This window comes from Phalangium opilio, unplaced genomic scaffold, assembly GCF_054372755.1.
Source record: "Phalangium opilio isolate 3A_F unplaced genomic scaffold, DU_Popi_V2 ptg000360l_1, whole genome shotgun sequence".
Classification (NCBI taxonomy): Eukaryota; Metazoa; Arthropoda; class Arachnida; order Opiliones; family Phalangiidae; genus Phalangium; species Phalangium opilio.
The window spans coordinates 2,583,157-2,596,725 of NW_028324230.1; the positions used below are offsets into that span (position 1 = coordinate 2,583,157).

The following is a 13,569-nucleotide window of genomic DNA, read 5'->3' on the forward strand; positions in this document are numbered from 1 at the left end:
AAATTCGAATTATTAAATAGCACTCTCGGCAACGGCCATATCACGCTGAAAACACCGGTTCTCGTGCGATCACCGAAGTTAAGCAGCGTCGATCGCAGTCAGTTCTGGGAGGAGACCACTTAGGAACACTGCGTGCCGTTGGCTTTTTCACTTTTTTTTCCTCTTTTAAATTCCTATAGATATGAAAAAAGCAAACATATTTTCTTTTTGTTATTGTTTTAAAAAGATGGTCAATTTGTCTCACTTAATTTAAATTCGAATTATTATCTAGCATTCTCGGCAACGGCCATATCACGCTGAAAACACCGGTTCTCGTCGGATCACCGAAGTTAAGCAGCGTCGAGCGCAGTCAGTACTTGGGAGGGAGACCACTTAGGAACACTGTGTGCCGTTGGCTTTTTCACTTTTTTTTCCTCTTTTAAATTCCTATAGATATGAAAAAAGCAAACATATTTTCTTTTTGTTATTGTTTTAAAAAGATGGTCAATTTGTCTCACTTAATTTAAATTCGAATTATTATCTAGCACTCTCGGCAACGGCCATATCACGCTGAAAACCCCGGTTCTCAACGGATCACCGAAGTTAAGCAGCGTCGAGCGCAGTCAGTACTTGGGAGGGAGACCACTTAGGAACACTGCGTGCCGTTGGCTTTTTCACTTTTTTTCCTCTTTTAAATTCCTATAGATATGAAAAAAGCAAACATATTTTCTTTTTGTTATTGTTTTAAAAAGATGAAGGTCAATTTGTCTCACTTAATTTAAATTCGAATTATTATCTAGCATTCTCGGCAACGGCCATATCACGCTGAAAACACCGGTTCTCGTCGGATCACCGAAGTTAAGCAGCGTCGAGCGCAGTCAGTACTTGGGAGGGAGACCACTTAGGAACACTGCGTGCCGTTGGCTTTTTCACTTTTTTTTCCTCTTTTAAATTCCTATAGATATGAAAAAAGCAAACATATTTTCTTTTTGTTATTGTTTTAAAAAGATGATGGTTAATTTGTCTCACTTAATTTAAATTCGAATTATTATCTAGCACTCTCGGCAACAGCCATATCACGCTGAAAACACCGGTTCTCGTCCGATCACCGAAATTAAGCAGCGTCGAGCGCAGTCAGTACTTGGAAACTTTGCGTGCCGTTGGCTTTTTCACTTTTATTTCCTCTTTTAAATTCCATGAGATATGAAAAAAGCAAACATATCTTCTTTTTCTTATTGATTTATAAAGATGAAGGTTAATTAAATTCGAATTATTAAATAGCACTCTCGGCAACGGCCATATCACGCTGAAAACACCGGTTCTCGTCCGATAACCGAAGTTAAGCAGCGTCGAGCGCAGTCAGTACTTGGGAGGGAGACCACTTAGGAACACTGCGCGCCGTTGGCTTTTTCACTTTTTTTTCCTCTTTTAAATTCCAATAGATATGAAAAAAGCCAACATATTTTCTTTTTGTTATTGTTTTAAAAAGATGATGGTTAATTTGTCTCACTTAATTTAAATTCGAATTATTATCTAGCACTCTCGGCAACAGCCATATCACGCTGAAAACACCGGTTCTCGTCCGATCACCGAAGTTAAGCAGCGTCGAGCGCAGTCAGTACTTGGAAACTTTGCGTGCCGTTGGCTTTTTCACTTTTATTTCCTCTTTTAAATTCCATGAGATATGAAAAAAGCAAACATATCTTCTTTTTCTTATTGATTTATAAAGATGAAGGTTAATTAAATTCGAATTATTAAATAGCACTCTCGGCAACGGCCATATCACGCTGAAAACACCGGTTCTCGTCGGATCACCGAAGTTAAGCAGTGTCGAGCGCAGTCAGTACTGGGAGGAGACCACTTAGGAACACTGCGTGCCGTTGGCTTTTTCACTTTTTTTTCCTCTTTTAAATTCCTATAGATATGAAAAAAGCAAACATATTTTCTTTTTGTTATTGTTTTAAAAAGATGGTCAATTTGTCTCACTTAATTTAAATTCGAATTATTATCTAGCACTCTCGGCAACGGCCATATCACGCTGAAAACCCCGGTTCTCAACGGATCACCGAAGCTAAGCAGCGTCGAGCGCAGTCAGTACTTGGGAGGGAGACCACTTAGGAACACTGCGTGCCGTTGGCTTTTTCACTTTTTTTTCCTCTTTTAAATTCCTATAGATATGAAAAAAGCAAACATATTTTCTTTTTGTTATTGTTTTAAAAAGATGAAGGTTAATTTGTCTCACTTAATTTAAATTCGAATTATTATCTAGCACTCTCGGCAACGGCCATATCACGCTGAAAACACCGGTTCTCGTCGGATCACCGAAGTTAAGCAGCGTCGAGCGCAGTCAGTACTTGGGAGGGAGACCACTTAGGAACACTGCGTGCCGTTGGCTTTTTCACTTTTTTTTCCTCTTTTAAATTCCTATAGATATGAAAAAAGCAAACATATTTTCTTTTTGTTATTGTTTTAAAAAGATGATGGTTAATTTGTCTCACTTAATTTAAATTCGAATTATTATCTAGCACTCTCGGCAACAGCCATATCACGCTGAAAACACCGGTTCTCGTCCGATCACCGAAGTTAAGCAGCGTCGAGCGCAGTCAGTACTTGGAAACTTTGCGTGCCGTTGGCTTTTTCACTTTTATTTCCTCTTTTAAATTCCATGAGATATGAAAAAAGCAAACATATCTTCTTTTTCTTATTGATTTATAAAGATGAAGGTTAATTAAATTCGAATTATTAAATAGCACTCTCGGCAACGGCCATATCACGCTGAAAACACCGGTTCTCGTCCGATAACCGAAGTTAAGCAGCGTCGAGCGCAGTCAGTACTTGGGAGGGAGACCACTTAGGAACACTGCGCGCCGTTGGCTTTTTCACTTTTTTTTCCTCTTTTAAATTCCAATAGATATGAAAAAAGCCAACATATTTTCTTTTTGTTATTGTTTTAAAAAGATGAAGGTCAATTTGTCTCACTTAATTTAAATTCATATTATTATCTAGCATTCTCGGCAACGGCCATATCACGCTGAAAACCCCGGTTCTCAACGGATCACCGAAGTTAAGAAGCGTCGAGCGCAGTCAGTACTTGGGAGGGAGACCACTTAGGAACACTGCGTGCCGTTGGCTTTTTCACTTTTTTTTCTCTTTTAAATTCCTATAGATATGAAAAAAGCAAACATATTTTCTTTTTGTTATTGTTTTAAAAAGATGATGGTTAATTTGTCTCACTTAATTTAAATTCGAATTATTATCTAGCACTCTCGGCAACAGCCATATCACGCTGAAAACACCGGTTCTCGTCCGATCACCGAAGTTAAGCAGCGTCGAGCGCAGTCAGTACTTGGAAACTTTGCGTGCCGTTGGCTTTTTCACTTTTATTTCCTCTTTTAAATTCCATGAGATATGAAAAAAGCAAACATATCTTCTTTTTCTTATTGATTTATAAAGATGAAGGTTAATTAAATTCGAATTATTAAATAGCACTCTCGGCAACGGCCATATCACGCTGAAAACACCGGTTCTCGTGCGATCACCGAAGTTAAGCAGCGTCGAGCGCAGTCAGTACTGGGAGGAGACCACTTAGGAACACTGCGTGCCGTTGGCTTTTTCACTTTTTTTTCCTCTTTTAAATTCCTATAGATATGAAAAAAGCAAACATATTTTCTTTTTGTTATTGTTTTAAAAAGATGGTCAATTTGTCTCACTTAATTTAAATTCGAATTATTATCTAGCACTCTCGGCAACGGCCATATCACGCTGAAAACACCGGTTCTCGTCCGATCACCGAAGTTAAGCAGCGTCGAGCGCAGTCAGTACTTGGAAACTTTGCGTGCCGTTGGCTTTTTCACTTTTATTTCCTCTTTTAAATTCCATGAGATATGAAAAAAGCAAACATATCTTCTTTTTCTTATTGATTTATAAAGATGAAGGTTAATTAAATTCGAATTATTAAATAGCACTCTCGGCAACGGCCATATCACGCTGAAAACACCGGTTCTCGTCGGATCACCGAAGTTAAGCAGTGTCGAGCGCAGTCAGTACTGGGAGGAGACCACTTAGGAACACTGCGTGCCGTTGGCTTTTTCACTTTTTTTTCCTCTTTTAAATTCCTATAGATATGAAAAAAGCAAACATATTTTCTTTTTGTTATTGTTTTAAAAAGATGGTCAATTTGTCTCACTTAATTTAAATTCGAATTATTATCTAGCACTCTCGGCAACGGCCATATCACGCTGAAAACCCCGGTTCTCAACGGATCACCGAAGCTAAGCAGCGTCGAGCGCAGTCAGTACTTGGGAGGGAGACCACTTAGGAACACTGCGTGCCGTTGGCTTTTTCACTTTTTTTTCCTCTTTTAAATTCCTATAGATATGAAAAAAGCAAACATATTTTCTTTTTGTTATTGTTTTAAAAAGATGATGGTTAATTTGTCTCACTTAATTTAAATTCGAATTATTATCTAGCACTCTCGGCAACAGCCATATCACGCTGAAAACACCGGTTCTCGTCCGATCACCGAAGTTAAGCAGCGTCGAGCGCAGTCAGTACTTGGAAACTTTGCGTGCCGTTGGCTTTTTCACTTTTATTTCCGCTTTTAAATTCCATGAGATATGAAAAAAGCAAACATATCTTCTTTTTCTTATTGATTTATAAAGATGAAGGTTAATTAAATTCGAATTATTAAATAGCACTCTCGGCAACGGCCATATCACGCTGAAAACACCGGTTCTCGTCCGATAACCGAAGTTAAGCAGCGTCGAGCGCAGTCAGTACTTGGGAGGGAGACCACTTAGGAACACTGCGCGCCGTTGGCTTTTTCACTTTTTTTTCCTCTTTTAAATTCCAATAGATATGAAAAAAGCCAACATATTTTCTTTTTGTTATTGTTTTAAAAAGATGAAGGTTAATTTGTCTCACTTAATTTAAATTCGAATTATTAAATAGCACTCTCGGCAACGGCCATATCACGCTGAAAACACCGGTTCTCGTGCGATCACCGAAGTTAAGCAGCGTCGATCGCAGTCAGTTCTGGGAGGAGACCACTTAGGAACACTGCGTGCCGTTGGCTTTTTCACTTTTTTTTCCTCTTTTAAATTCCTATAGATATGAAAAAAGCAAACATATTTTCTTTTTGTTATTGTTTTAAAAAGATGGTCAATTTGTCTCACTTAATTTAAATTCGAATTATTATCTAGCACTCTCGGTAACGGCCATATCACGCTGAGAACCCCGGTTCTCAACGGATCACCGAAGTTAAGCAGCGTCGAGCGCAGTCAGTACTTGGGAGGGAGACCACTTAGGAACACTGCGTGCCGTTGGCTTTTTCACTTTTTTTTCCTCTTTTAAATTCCTATAGATATGAAAAAAGCAATCATATTTTCTTTTTGTTATTGTTTTAAAAAGATGAAGGTCAATTTGTCTCACTTAATTTAAATTCGAATTATTATCTAGCATTCTCGGCAACGGCCATATCACGCTGAAAACACCGGTTCTCGTCGGATCACCGAAGTTAAGCAGCGTCGAGCGCAGTCAGTACTTGGGAGGGAGACCACTTAGGAACACTGCGTGCCGTTGGCTTTTTCACTTTTTTTTCCTCTTTTAAATTCCTATAGATATGAAAAAAGCAAACATATTTTCTTTTTGTTATTGTTTTAAAAAGATGGTCAATTTGTCTCACTTAATTTAAATTCGAATTATTATCTAGCACTCTCGGTAACGGCCATATCACGCTGAAAACCCCGGTTCTCAACGGATCACCGAAGTTAAGCAGCGTCGAGCGCAGTCAGTACTTGGGAGGGAGACCACTTAGGAACACTGCGTGCCGTTGGCTTTTTCACTTTTTTTTCCTCTTTTAAATTCCTATAGATATGAAAAAAGCAAACATATTTTCTTTTTGTTATTGTTTTAAAAAGATGAAGGTCAATTTGTCTCACTTAATTTAAATTCGAATTATTATCTAGCATTCTCGGCAACGGCCATATCACGCTGAAAACACCGGTTCTCGTCGGATCACCGAAGTTAAGCAGCGTCGAGCGCAGTCAGTACTTGGAGGGAGACCACTTAGGAACACTGCGTGCCGTTGGCTTTTTCACTTTTTTTTCCTCTTTTAAATTCCTATAGATATGAAAAAAGCAAACATATTTTCTTTTTGTTATTGTTTTAAAAAGATGATGGTTAATTTGTCTCACTTAATTTAAATTCGAATTATTATCTAGCACTCTCGGCAACAGCCATATCACGCTGAAAACACCGGTTCTCGTCCGATCACCGAAGTTAAGCAGCGTCGAGCGCAGTCAGTACTTGGAAACTTTGCGTGCCGTTGGCTTTTTCACTTTTATTTCCTCTTTTAAATTCCATGAGATATGAAAAAAGCAAACATATCTTCTTTTTCTTATTGATTTATAAAGATGAAGGTTAATTAAATTCGAATTATTAAATAGCACTCTCGGCAACGGCCATATCACGCTGAAAACACCGGTTCTCGTCCGATAACCGAAGTTAAGCAGCGTCGAGCGCAGTCAGTACTTGGGAGGGAGACCACTTAGGAACACTGCGCGCCGTTGGCTTTTTCACTTTTTTTTCCTCTTTTATATTCCAATAGATATGAAAAAAGCCAACATATTTTCTTTTTGTTATTGTTTTAAAAAGATGAAGGTTAATTTGTCTCACTTAATTTAAATTCGAATTATTAAATAGCACTCTTGGCAACGGCCATATCACGCTGAAAACACCGGTTCTCGTGCGATCACCGAAGTTAAGCAGCGTCGATCGCAGTCAGTTCTGGGAGGAGACCACTTAGGAACACTGCGTGCCGTTGGCTTTTTCACTTTTTTTTCCTCTTTTAAATTCCTATAGATATGAAAAAAGCAAACATATTTTCTTTTTGTTATTGTTTTAAAAAGATGGTCAATTTGTCTCACTTAATTTAAATTCGAATTATTATCTAGCACTCTCGGTAACGGCCATATCACGCTGAAAACCCCGGTTCTCAACGGATCACCGAAGTTAAGCAGCGTCGAGCGCAGTCAGTACTTGGGAGGGAGACCACTTAGGAACACTGCGTGAAGTTGGCTTTTTCACTTTTTTTTCCTCTTTTAAATTCCTATAGATATGAAAAAAGCAAACATATTTTCTTTTTGTTATTGTTTTAAAAAGATGAAGGTTAATTTGTCTCACTTAATTTAAATTCGAATTATTAAATAGCACTCTCGGCAACGGCCATATCACGCTGAAAACACCGGTTCTCGTGCGATCACCGAAGTTAAGCAGCGTCGAGCGCAGTCAGTACTGGGAGGAGACCACTTAGGAACACTGCGTGCCGTTGGCTTTTTCACTTTTTTTTCCTCTTTTAAATTCCTAAAGATATGAAAAAAGCAAACATATTTTCTTTTTGTTATTGTTTTAAAAAGATGAAGGTCAATTTGTCTCACTTAATTTAAATTCGAATTATTATCTAGCACTCTCGGCAACGGCCATATCACGCTGAAAACACCGGTTCTCGTCCGATCACCGAAGTTAAGCAGCGTCGAGCGCAGTCAGTACTTGGAAACTTTGCGTGCCGTTGGCTTTTTCACTTTTATTTCCTCTTTTAAATTCCATGAGATATGAAAAAAGCAAACATATCTTCTTTTTCTTATTGATTTATAAAGATGAAGGTTAATTAAATTCGAATTATTAAATAGCACTCTCGGCAACGGCCATATCACGCTGAAAACACCGGTTCTCGTCGGATCACCGAAGTTAAGCAGTGTCGAGCGCAGTCAGTACTGGGAGGAGACCACTTAGGAACACTGCGTGCCGTTGGCTTTTTCACTTTTTTTCCTCTTTTAAATTCCTATAGATATGAAAAAAGCAAACATATTTTCTTTTTGTTATTGTTTTAAAAAGATGGTCAATTTGTCTCACTTAATTTAAATTCGAATTATTATCTAGCACTCTCGGCAACGGCCATATCACGCTGAAAACCCCGGTTCTCAACGGATCACCGAAGCTAAGCAGCGTCGAGCGCAGTCAGTACTTGGGAGGGAGACCACTTAGGAACACTGCGTGCCGTTGGCTTTTTCACTTTTTTTTCCTCTTTTAAATTCCTATAGATATGAAAAAAGCAAACATATTTTCTTTTTGTTATTGTTTTAAAAAGATGATGGTTAATTTGTCTCACTTAATTTAAATTCGAATTATTATCTAGCACTCTCGGCAACAGCCATATCACGCTGAAAACACCGGTTCTCGTCCGATCACCGAAGTTAAGCAGCGTCGAGCGCAGTCAGTACTTGGAAACTTTGCGTGCCGTTGGCTTTTTCACTTTTATTTCCTCTTTTAAATTCCTATAGATATGAAAAAAGCAAACATATTTTCTTTTTGTTATTGTTTTAAAAAGATGGTCAATTTGTCTCACTTAATTTAAATTCGAATTATTATCTAGCACTCTCGGTAACGGCCATATCACGCTGAAAACCCCGGTTCTCAACGGATCACCGAAGTTAAGCAGCGTCGAGCGCAGTCAGTACTTGGGAGGGAGACCACTTAGGAACACTGCGTGAAGTTGGCTTTTTCACTTTTTTTTCCTCTTTTAAATTCCTATAGATATGAAAAAAGCAAACATATTTTCTTTTTGTTATTGTTTTAAAAAGATGAAGGTTAATTTGTCTCACTTAATTTAAATTCGAATTATTAAATAGCACTCTCGGCAACGGCCATATCACGCTGAAAACACCGGTTCTCGTGCGATCACCGAAGTTAAGCAGCGTCGAGCGCAGTCAGTACTGGGAGGAGACCACTTAGGAACACTGCGTGCCGTTGGCTTTTTCACTTTTTTTTCCTCTTTTAAATTCCTAAAGATATGAAAAAAGCAAACATATTTTCTTTTTGTTATTGTTTTAAAAAGATGAAGGTCAATTTGTCTCACTTAATTTAAATTCGAATTATTATCTAGCACTCTCGGCAACGGCCATATCACGCTGAAAACACCGGTTCTCGTCCGATCACCGAAGTTAAGCAGCGTCGAGCGCAGTCAGTACTTGGAAACTTTGCGTGCCGTTGGCTTTTTCACTTTTATTTCCTCTTTTAAATTCCATGAGATATGAAAAAAGCAAACATATCTTCTTTTTCTTATTGATTTATAAAGATGAAGGTTAATTAAATTCGAATTATTAAATAGCACTCTCGGCAACGGCCATATCACGCTGAAAACACCGGTTCTCGTCGGATCACCGAAGTTAAGCAGTGTCGAGCGCAGTCAGTACTGGGAGGAGACCACTTAGGAACACTGCGTGCCGTTGGCTTTTTCACTTTTTTTCCTCTTTTAAATTCCTATAGATATGAAAAAAGCAAACATATTTTCTTTTTGTTATTGTTTTAAAAAGATGGTCAATTTGTCTCACTTAATTTAAATTCGAATTATTATCTAGCACTCTCGGCAACGGCCATATCACGCTGAAAACCCCGGTTCTCAACGGATCACCGAAGCTAAGCAGCGTCGAGCGCAGTCAGTACTTGGGAGGGAGACCACTTAGGAACACTGCGTGCCGTTGGCTTTTTCACTTTTTTTTCCTCTTTTAAATTCCTATAGATATGAAAAAAGCAAACATATTTTCTTTTTGTTATTGTTTTAAAAAGATGATGGTTAATTTGTCTCACTTAATTTAAATTCGAATTATTATCTAGCACTCTCGGCAACAGCCATATCACGCTGAAAACACCGGTTCTCGTCCGATCACCGAAGTTAAGCAGCGTCGAGCGCAGTCAGTACTTGGAAACTTTGCGTGCCGTTGGCTTTTTCACTTTTATTTCCTCTTTTAAATTCCATGAGATATGAAAAAAGCAAACATATCTTCTTTTTCTTATTGATTTATAAAGATGAAGGTTAATTAAATTCGAATTATTAAATAGCACTCTCGGCAACGGCCATATCACGCTGAAAACACCGGTTCTCGTCCGATAACCGAAGTTAAGCAGCGTCGAGCGCAGTCAGTACTTGGGAGGGAGACCACTTAGGAACACTGCGCGCCGTTGGCTTTTTCACTTTTTTTTCCTCTTTTAAATTCCAATAGATATGAAAAAAGCCAACATATTTTCTTTTTGTTATTGTTTTAAAAAGATGAAGGTTAATTTGTCTCACTTAATTTAAATTCGAATTATTAAATAGCACTCTCGGCAACGGCCATATCACGCTGAAAACACCGGTTCTCGTGCGATCACCGAAGTTAAGCAGCGTCGATCGCAGTCAGTTCTGGGAGGAGACCACTTAGGAACACTGCGTGCCGTTGGCTTTTTCACTTTTTTTTTCCTCTTTTAAATTCCTATAGATATGAAAAAAGCAAACATATTTTCTTTTTGTTATTGTTTTAAAAAGATGTTCAATTTGTCTCACTTAATTTAAATTCGAATTATTATCTAGCACTCTCGGTAACGGCCATATCACGCTGAAAACCCCGGTTCTCAACGGATCACCGAAGTTAAGCAGCGTCGAGCGCAGTCAGTACTTGGGAGGGAGACCACTTAGGAACACTGCGTGCCGTTGGCTTTTTCACTTTTTTTTCCTCTTTTAAATTCCTATAGATATGAAAAAAGCAAACATATTTTCTTTTTGTTATTGTTTTAAAAAGATGAAGGTCAATTTGTCTCACTTAATTTATATTCGAATTATTATCTAGCATTCTCGGCAACGGCCATATCACGCTGAAAACACCGGTTCTCGTCGGATCACCGAAGTTAAGCAGCGTCGAGCGCAGTCAGTACTTGGGAGGGAGACCACTTAGGAACACTGCGTGCCGTTGGCTTTTTCACTTTTTTTTCCTCTTTTAAATTCCTATAGATATGAAAAAAGCAAACATATTTTCTTTTTGTTATTGTTTTAAAAAGATGAAGGTTAATTTGTCTCACTTAATTTAAATTCGAATTATTAAATAGCACTCTCGGCAACGGTCATATCACGCTGAAAACACCGGTTCTCGTGCGATCACCGAAGTTAAGCAGCGTCGAGCGCAGTCAGTACTTGGGAGGGAGACCACTTAGGAACACTGCGTGCCGTTGGCTTTTTCACTTTTTTTTCCTCTTTTAAATTCCTATAGATATGAAAAAAGCAAACATATTTTCTTTTTGTTATTGTTTTAAAAAGATGAAGGTCAATTTGTCTCACTTAATTTAAATTCATATTATTATCTAGCATTCTCGGCAACGGCCATATCACGCTGAAAACCCCGGTTCTCAACGGATCACCGAAGTTAAGCAGCGTCGAGCGCAGTCAGTACTTGGGAGGGAGACCACTTAGGAACACTGCGTGCCGTTGGCTTTTTCACTTTTTTTTCTCTTTTAAATTCCTATAGATATGAAAAAAGCAAACATATTTTCTTTTTGTTATTGTTTTAAAAAGATGATGGTTAATTTGTCTCACTTAATTTAAATTCTAATTATTATCTAGCACTCTCGGCAACAGCCATATCACGCTGAAAACACCGGTTCTCGTCCGATCACCGAAGTTAAGCAGCGTCGAGCGCAGTCAGTACTTGGAAACTTTGCGTGCCGTTGGCTTTTTCACTTTTATTTCCTCTTTTAAATTCCATGAGATATGAAAAAAGCAAACATATCTTCTTTTTCTTATTGATTTATAAAGATGAAGGTTAATTAAATTCGAATTATTAAATAGCACTCTCGGCAACGGCCATATCACGCTGAAAACACCGGTTCTCGTCCGATAACCGAAGTTAAGCAGCGTCGAGCGCAGTCAGTACTTGGGAGGGAGACCACTTAGGAACACTGCGCGCCGTTGGCTTTTTCACTTTTTTTTCCTCTTTTAAATTCCAATAGATATGAAAAAAGCCAACATATTTTCTTTTTGTTATTGTTTTAAAAAGATGAAGGTTAATTTGTCTCACTTAACTTAAATTCGAATTATTAAATAGCACTCTCGGCAACGGCCATATCACGCTGAAAACACCGGTTCTCGTGCGATCACCGAAGTTAAGCAGCGTCGATCGCAGTCAGTTCTGGGAGGAGACCACTTAGGAACACTGCGTGCCGTTGGCTTTTTCACTTTTTTTTCCTCTTTTAAATTCCTATAGATATGAAAAAAGCAAACATATTTTCTTTTTGTTATTGTTTTAAAAAGATGGTCAATTTGTCTCACTTAATTTAAATTCGAATTATTATCTAGCACTCTCGGTAACGGCCATATCACGCTGAAAACCCCGGTTCTCAACGGATCACCGAAGTTAAGCAGCGTCGAGCGCAGTCAGTACTTGGGAGGGAGACCACTTAGGAACACTGCGTGCCGTTGGCTTTTTCACTTTTTTTTCCTCTTTTAAATTCCTATAGATATGAAAAAAGCAAACATATTTTCTTTTTGTTATTGTTTTAAAAAGATGAAGGTCAATTTGTCTCACTTAATTTAAATTCGAATTATTATCTAGCATTCTCGGCAACGGCCATATCACGCTGAAAACACCGGTTCTCGTCGGATCACCGAAGTTAAGCAGCGTCGAGCGCAGTCAGTACTTGGGAGGGAGACCACTTAGGAACACTGCGTGCCGTTGGCTTTTTCACTTTTTTTTCCTCTTTTAAATTCCTATAGATATGTAAAAAGCAAACATATTTTCTTTTTGTTATTGTTTTAAAAAGATGAAGGTTAATTTGTCTCACTTAATTTAAATTCGAATTATTAAATAGCACTCTCGGCAACGGCCATATCACGCTGAAAACACCGGTTCTCCTGCGATCACCGAAGTTAAGCAGCGTCGAGCGCAGTCAGTACTGGGAGGAGACCACTTAGGAACACTGCGTGCCGTTGGCTTTTTCACTTTTTTTTCCTCTTTTAAATTCCTATAGATATGAAAAAAGCAAACATTTTTTCTTTTTGTTATTGTTTTAAAAAGATGGTCAATTTGTCTCACTTAATTTAAATTCATATTATTATCTAGCACTCTCGGCAACGGCCATATCACGCTGAAAACCCCGGTTCTCAACGGATCACCGAAGTTAAGCAGCGTCGAGCGCAGTCAGTACTTGGGAGGGAGACCACTTAGGAACACTGCGTGCCGTTGGCTTTTTCACTTTTTTTTCCTCTTTTAAATTCCTATAGATATGAAAAAAGCAAACATATTTTCTTTTTGTTATTGTTTTAAAAAGATGAAGGTCAATTTGTCTCACTTAATTTAAATTCGAATTATTATCTAGCACTCTCGGCAACGGCCATATCACGCTGAAAACACCGGTTCTCGTCCGATCACCGAAGTTAAGCAGCGTCGAGCGCAGTCAGTACTTGGAAACTTTGCGTGCCGTTGGCTTTTTCACTTTTATTTCCTCTTTTAAATTCCATGAGATATGAAAAAAGCAAACATATCTTCTTTTTCTTATTGATTTATAAAGATGAAGGTTAATTAAATTCGAATTATTAAATAGCACTCTCGGCAACGGCCATATCACGCTGAAAACACCGGTTCTCGTCCGATAACCGAAGTTAAGCAGCGTCGAGCGCAGTCAGTACTTGGGAGGGAGACCACTTAGGAACACTGCGCGCCGTTTTCTTTTTCACTTATTTTCCTCTTTTAAATTCCTATAGATATGAAAAAAGCAAACATATTTTCT

At 38.4% G+C, this 13,569-nt stretch overlaps 8 non-coding genes and 46 pseudogenes across 8 annotated transcripts; all 54 read left to right on the plus strand.

Annotated features, from left to right (window-relative positions):
• Positions 1–27: 27 nt before the first annotated feature.
• On the plus strand, positions 28–144 carry LOC149598597 (5S ribosomal RNA; annotated as a pseudogene).
• A 134-nt stretch (positions 145–278) lies between these two features.
• On the plus strand, positions 279–397 carry LOC149598598 (5S ribosomal RNA). The gene has a single exon (XR_016378695.1). It is a non-coding gene; the product is annotated as a 5S ribosomal RNA (ribosomal RNA).
• Positions 398–531: 134 nt separating this feature from the next.
• Positions 532–650, plus strand: LOC149598599 (5S ribosomal RNA; annotated as a pseudogene).
• A 136-nt stretch (positions 651–786) lies between these two features.
• LOC149598600 (5S ribosomal RNA) lies at positions 787–905 on the plus strand. The gene has a single exon (XR_016377984.1). It is a non-coding gene; the product is annotated as a 5S ribosomal RNA (ribosomal RNA).
• A 362-nt stretch (positions 906–1,267) lies between these two features.
• LOC149598601 (5S ribosomal RNA) lies at positions 1,268–1,386 on the plus strand (annotated as a pseudogene).
• A 137-nt stretch (positions 1,387–1,523) lies between these two features.
• LOC149598602 (5S ribosomal RNA) lies at positions 1,524–1,626 on the plus strand (annotated as a pseudogene).
• Positions 1,627–1,748: 122 nt separating this feature from the next.
• On the plus strand, positions 1,749–1,865 carry LOC149598603 (5S ribosomal RNA; annotated as a pseudogene).
• Positions 1,866–1,999: 134 nt separating this feature from the next.
• LOC149598604 (5S ribosomal RNA) lies at positions 2,000–2,118 on the plus strand (annotated as a pseudogene).
• A 137-nt stretch (positions 2,119–2,255) lies between these two features.
• On the plus strand, positions 2,256–2,374 carry LOC149598605 (5S ribosomal RNA). Its single transcript, XR_016377985.1, has one exon. It is a non-coding gene; the product is annotated as a 5S ribosomal RNA (ribosomal RNA).
• A 137-nt stretch (positions 2,375–2,511) lies between these two features.
• LOC149598606 (5S ribosomal RNA) lies at positions 2,512–2,614 on the plus strand (annotated as a pseudogene).
• A 122-nt stretch (positions 2,615–2,736) lies between these two features.
• On the plus strand, positions 2,737–2,855 carry LOC149598607 (5S ribosomal RNA; annotated as a pseudogene).
• A 137-nt stretch (positions 2,856–2,992) lies between these two features.
• LOC149598608 (5S ribosomal RNA) lies at positions 2,993–3,111 on the plus strand (annotated as a pseudogene).
• Positions 3,112–3,247: 136 nt separating this feature from the next.
• On the plus strand, positions 3,248–3,350 carry LOC149598609 (5S ribosomal RNA; annotated as a pseudogene).
• Positions 3,351–3,472: 122 nt separating this feature from the next.
• Positions 3,473–3,589, plus strand: LOC149598610 (5S ribosomal RNA; annotated as a pseudogene).
• A 134-nt stretch (positions 3,590–3,723) lies between these two features.
• Positions 3,724–3,826, plus strand: LOC149598611 (5S ribosomal RNA; annotated as a pseudogene).
• A 122-nt stretch (positions 3,827–3,948) lies between these two features.
• On the plus strand, positions 3,949–4,065 carry LOC149598612 (5S ribosomal RNA; annotated as a pseudogene).
• A 134-nt stretch (positions 4,066–4,199) lies between these two features.
• On the plus strand, positions 4,200–4,318 carry LOC149598613 (5S ribosomal RNA; annotated as a pseudogene).
• Positions 4,319–4,455: 137 nt separating this feature from the next.
• On the plus strand, positions 4,456–4,558 carry LOC149598614 (5S ribosomal RNA; annotated as a pseudogene).
• A 122-nt stretch (positions 4,559–4,680) lies between these two features.
• Positions 4,681–4,799, plus strand: LOC149598615 (5S ribosomal RNA; annotated as a pseudogene).
• Positions 4,800–4,936: 137 nt separating this feature from the next.
• LOC149598616 (5S ribosomal RNA) lies at positions 4,937–5,053 on the plus strand (annotated as a pseudogene).
• A 134-nt stretch (positions 5,054–5,187) lies between these two features.
• LOC149598617 (5S ribosomal RNA) lies at positions 5,188–5,306 on the plus strand (annotated as a pseudogene).
• Positions 5,307–5,443: 137 nt separating this feature from the next.
• On the plus strand, positions 5,444–5,562 carry LOC149598618 (5S ribosomal RNA). The gene has a single exon (XR_016377986.1). It is a non-coding gene; the product is annotated as a 5S ribosomal RNA (ribosomal RNA).
• A 134-nt stretch (positions 5,563–5,696) lies between these two features.
• Positions 5,697–5,815, plus strand: LOC149598619 (5S ribosomal RNA; annotated as a pseudogene).
• A 137-nt stretch (positions 5,816–5,952) lies between these two features.
• Positions 5,953–6,070, plus strand: LOC149598620 (5S ribosomal RNA). The gene has a single exon (XR_016378414.1). It is a non-coding gene; the product is annotated as a 5S ribosomal RNA (ribosomal RNA).
• Positions 6,071–6,207: 137 nt separating this feature from the next.
• Positions 6,208–6,310, plus strand: LOC149598621 (5S ribosomal RNA; annotated as a pseudogene).
• Positions 6,311–6,432: 122 nt separating this feature from the next.
• On the plus strand, positions 6,433–6,551 carry LOC149598622 (5S ribosomal RNA; annotated as a pseudogene).
• A 137-nt stretch (positions 6,552–6,688) lies between these two features.
• Positions 6,689–6,805, plus strand: LOC149598623 (5S ribosomal RNA; annotated as a pseudogene).
• Positions 6,806–6,939: 134 nt separating this feature from the next.
• LOC149598624 (5S ribosomal RNA) lies at positions 6,940–7,058 on the plus strand (annotated as a pseudogene).
• Positions 7,059–7,195: 137 nt separating this feature from the next.
• LOC149598625 (5S ribosomal RNA) lies at positions 7,196–7,312 on the plus strand (annotated as a pseudogene).
• A 137-nt stretch (positions 7,313–7,449) lies between these two features.
• On the plus strand, positions 7,450–7,552 carry LOC149598626 (5S ribosomal RNA; annotated as a pseudogene).
• A 122-nt stretch (positions 7,553–7,674) lies between these two features.
• Positions 7,675–7,791, plus strand: LOC149598627 (5S ribosomal RNA; annotated as a pseudogene).
• Positions 7,792–7,924: 133 nt separating this feature from the next.
• Positions 7,925–8,043, plus strand: LOC149598628 (5S ribosomal RNA; annotated as a pseudogene).
• A 137-nt stretch (positions 8,044–8,180) lies between these two features.
• Positions 8,181–8,283, plus strand: LOC149598629 (5S ribosomal RNA; annotated as a pseudogene).
• A 134-nt stretch (positions 8,284–8,417) lies between these two features.
• LOC149598630 (5S ribosomal RNA) lies at positions 8,418–8,536 on the plus strand (annotated as a pseudogene).
• Positions 8,537–8,673: 137 nt separating this feature from the next.
• On the plus strand, positions 8,674–8,790 carry LOC149598631 (5S ribosomal RNA; annotated as a pseudogene).
• A 137-nt stretch (positions 8,791–8,927) lies between these two features.
• On the plus strand, positions 8,928–9,030 carry LOC149598632 (5S ribosomal RNA; annotated as a pseudogene).
• Positions 9,031–9,152: 122 nt separating this feature from the next.
• Positions 9,153–9,269, plus strand: LOC149598633 (5S ribosomal RNA; annotated as a pseudogene).
• A 133-nt stretch (positions 9,270–9,402) lies between these two features.
• LOC149598634 (5S ribosomal RNA) lies at positions 9,403–9,521 on the plus strand (annotated as a pseudogene).
• A 137-nt stretch (positions 9,522–9,658) lies between these two features.
• LOC149598635 (5S ribosomal RNA) lies at positions 9,659–9,761 on the plus strand (annotated as a pseudogene).
• A 122-nt stretch (positions 9,762–9,883) lies between these two features.
• On the plus strand, positions 9,884–10,002 carry LOC149598636 (5S ribosomal RNA; annotated as a pseudogene).
• A 137-nt stretch (positions 10,003–10,139) lies between these two features.
• On the plus strand, positions 10,140–10,256 carry LOC149598637 (5S ribosomal RNA; annotated as a pseudogene).
• A 135-nt stretch (positions 10,257–10,391) lies between these two features.
• On the plus strand, positions 10,392–10,510 carry LOC149598638 (5S ribosomal RNA; annotated as a pseudogene).
• Positions 10,511–10,647: 137 nt separating this feature from the next.
• On the plus strand, positions 10,648–10,766 carry LOC149598639 (5S ribosomal RNA). The gene has a single exon (XR_016377987.1). It is a non-coding gene; the product is annotated as a 5S ribosomal RNA (ribosomal RNA).
• Positions 10,767–10,903: 137 nt separating this feature from the next.
• On the plus strand, positions 10,904–11,022 carry LOC149598640 (5S ribosomal RNA). Its single transcript, XR_016378240.1, has one exon. It is a non-coding gene; the product is annotated as a 5S ribosomal RNA (ribosomal RNA).
• Positions 11,023–11,159: 137 nt separating this feature from the next.
• On the plus strand, positions 11,160–11,278 carry LOC149598641 (5S ribosomal RNA; annotated as a pseudogene).
• Positions 11,279–11,414: 136 nt separating this feature from the next.
• LOC149598642 (5S ribosomal RNA) lies at positions 11,415–11,517 on the plus strand (annotated as a pseudogene).
• Positions 11,518–11,639: 122 nt separating this feature from the next.
• On the plus strand, positions 11,640–11,758 carry LOC149598643 (5S ribosomal RNA; annotated as a pseudogene).
• A 137-nt stretch (positions 11,759–11,895) lies between these two features.
• LOC149598644 (5S ribosomal RNA) lies at positions 11,896–12,012 on the plus strand (annotated as a pseudogene).
• Positions 12,013–12,146: 134 nt separating this feature from the next.
• LOC149598645 (5S ribosomal RNA) lies at positions 12,147–12,265 on the plus strand (annotated as a pseudogene).
• A 137-nt stretch (positions 12,266–12,402) lies between these two features.
• Positions 12,403–12,521, plus strand: LOC149598646 (5S ribosomal RNA). The gene has a single exon (XR_016377988.1). It is a non-coding gene; the product is annotated as a 5S ribosomal RNA (ribosomal RNA).
• A 137-nt stretch (positions 12,522–12,658) lies between these two features.
• LOC149598647 (5S ribosomal RNA) lies at positions 12,659–12,775 on the plus strand (annotated as a pseudogene).
• A 134-nt stretch (positions 12,776–12,909) lies between these two features.
• LOC149598648 (5S ribosomal RNA) lies at positions 12,910–13,028 on the plus strand (annotated as a pseudogene).
• Positions 13,029–13,165: 137 nt separating this feature from the next.
• Positions 13,166–13,268, plus strand: LOC149598649 (5S ribosomal RNA; annotated as a pseudogene).
• A 122-nt stretch (positions 13,269–13,390) lies between these two features.
• Positions 13,391–13,509, plus strand: LOC149598650 (5S ribosomal RNA; annotated as a pseudogene).
• The last annotated feature ends 60 nt before the right edge of the window (positions 13,510–13,569 follow it).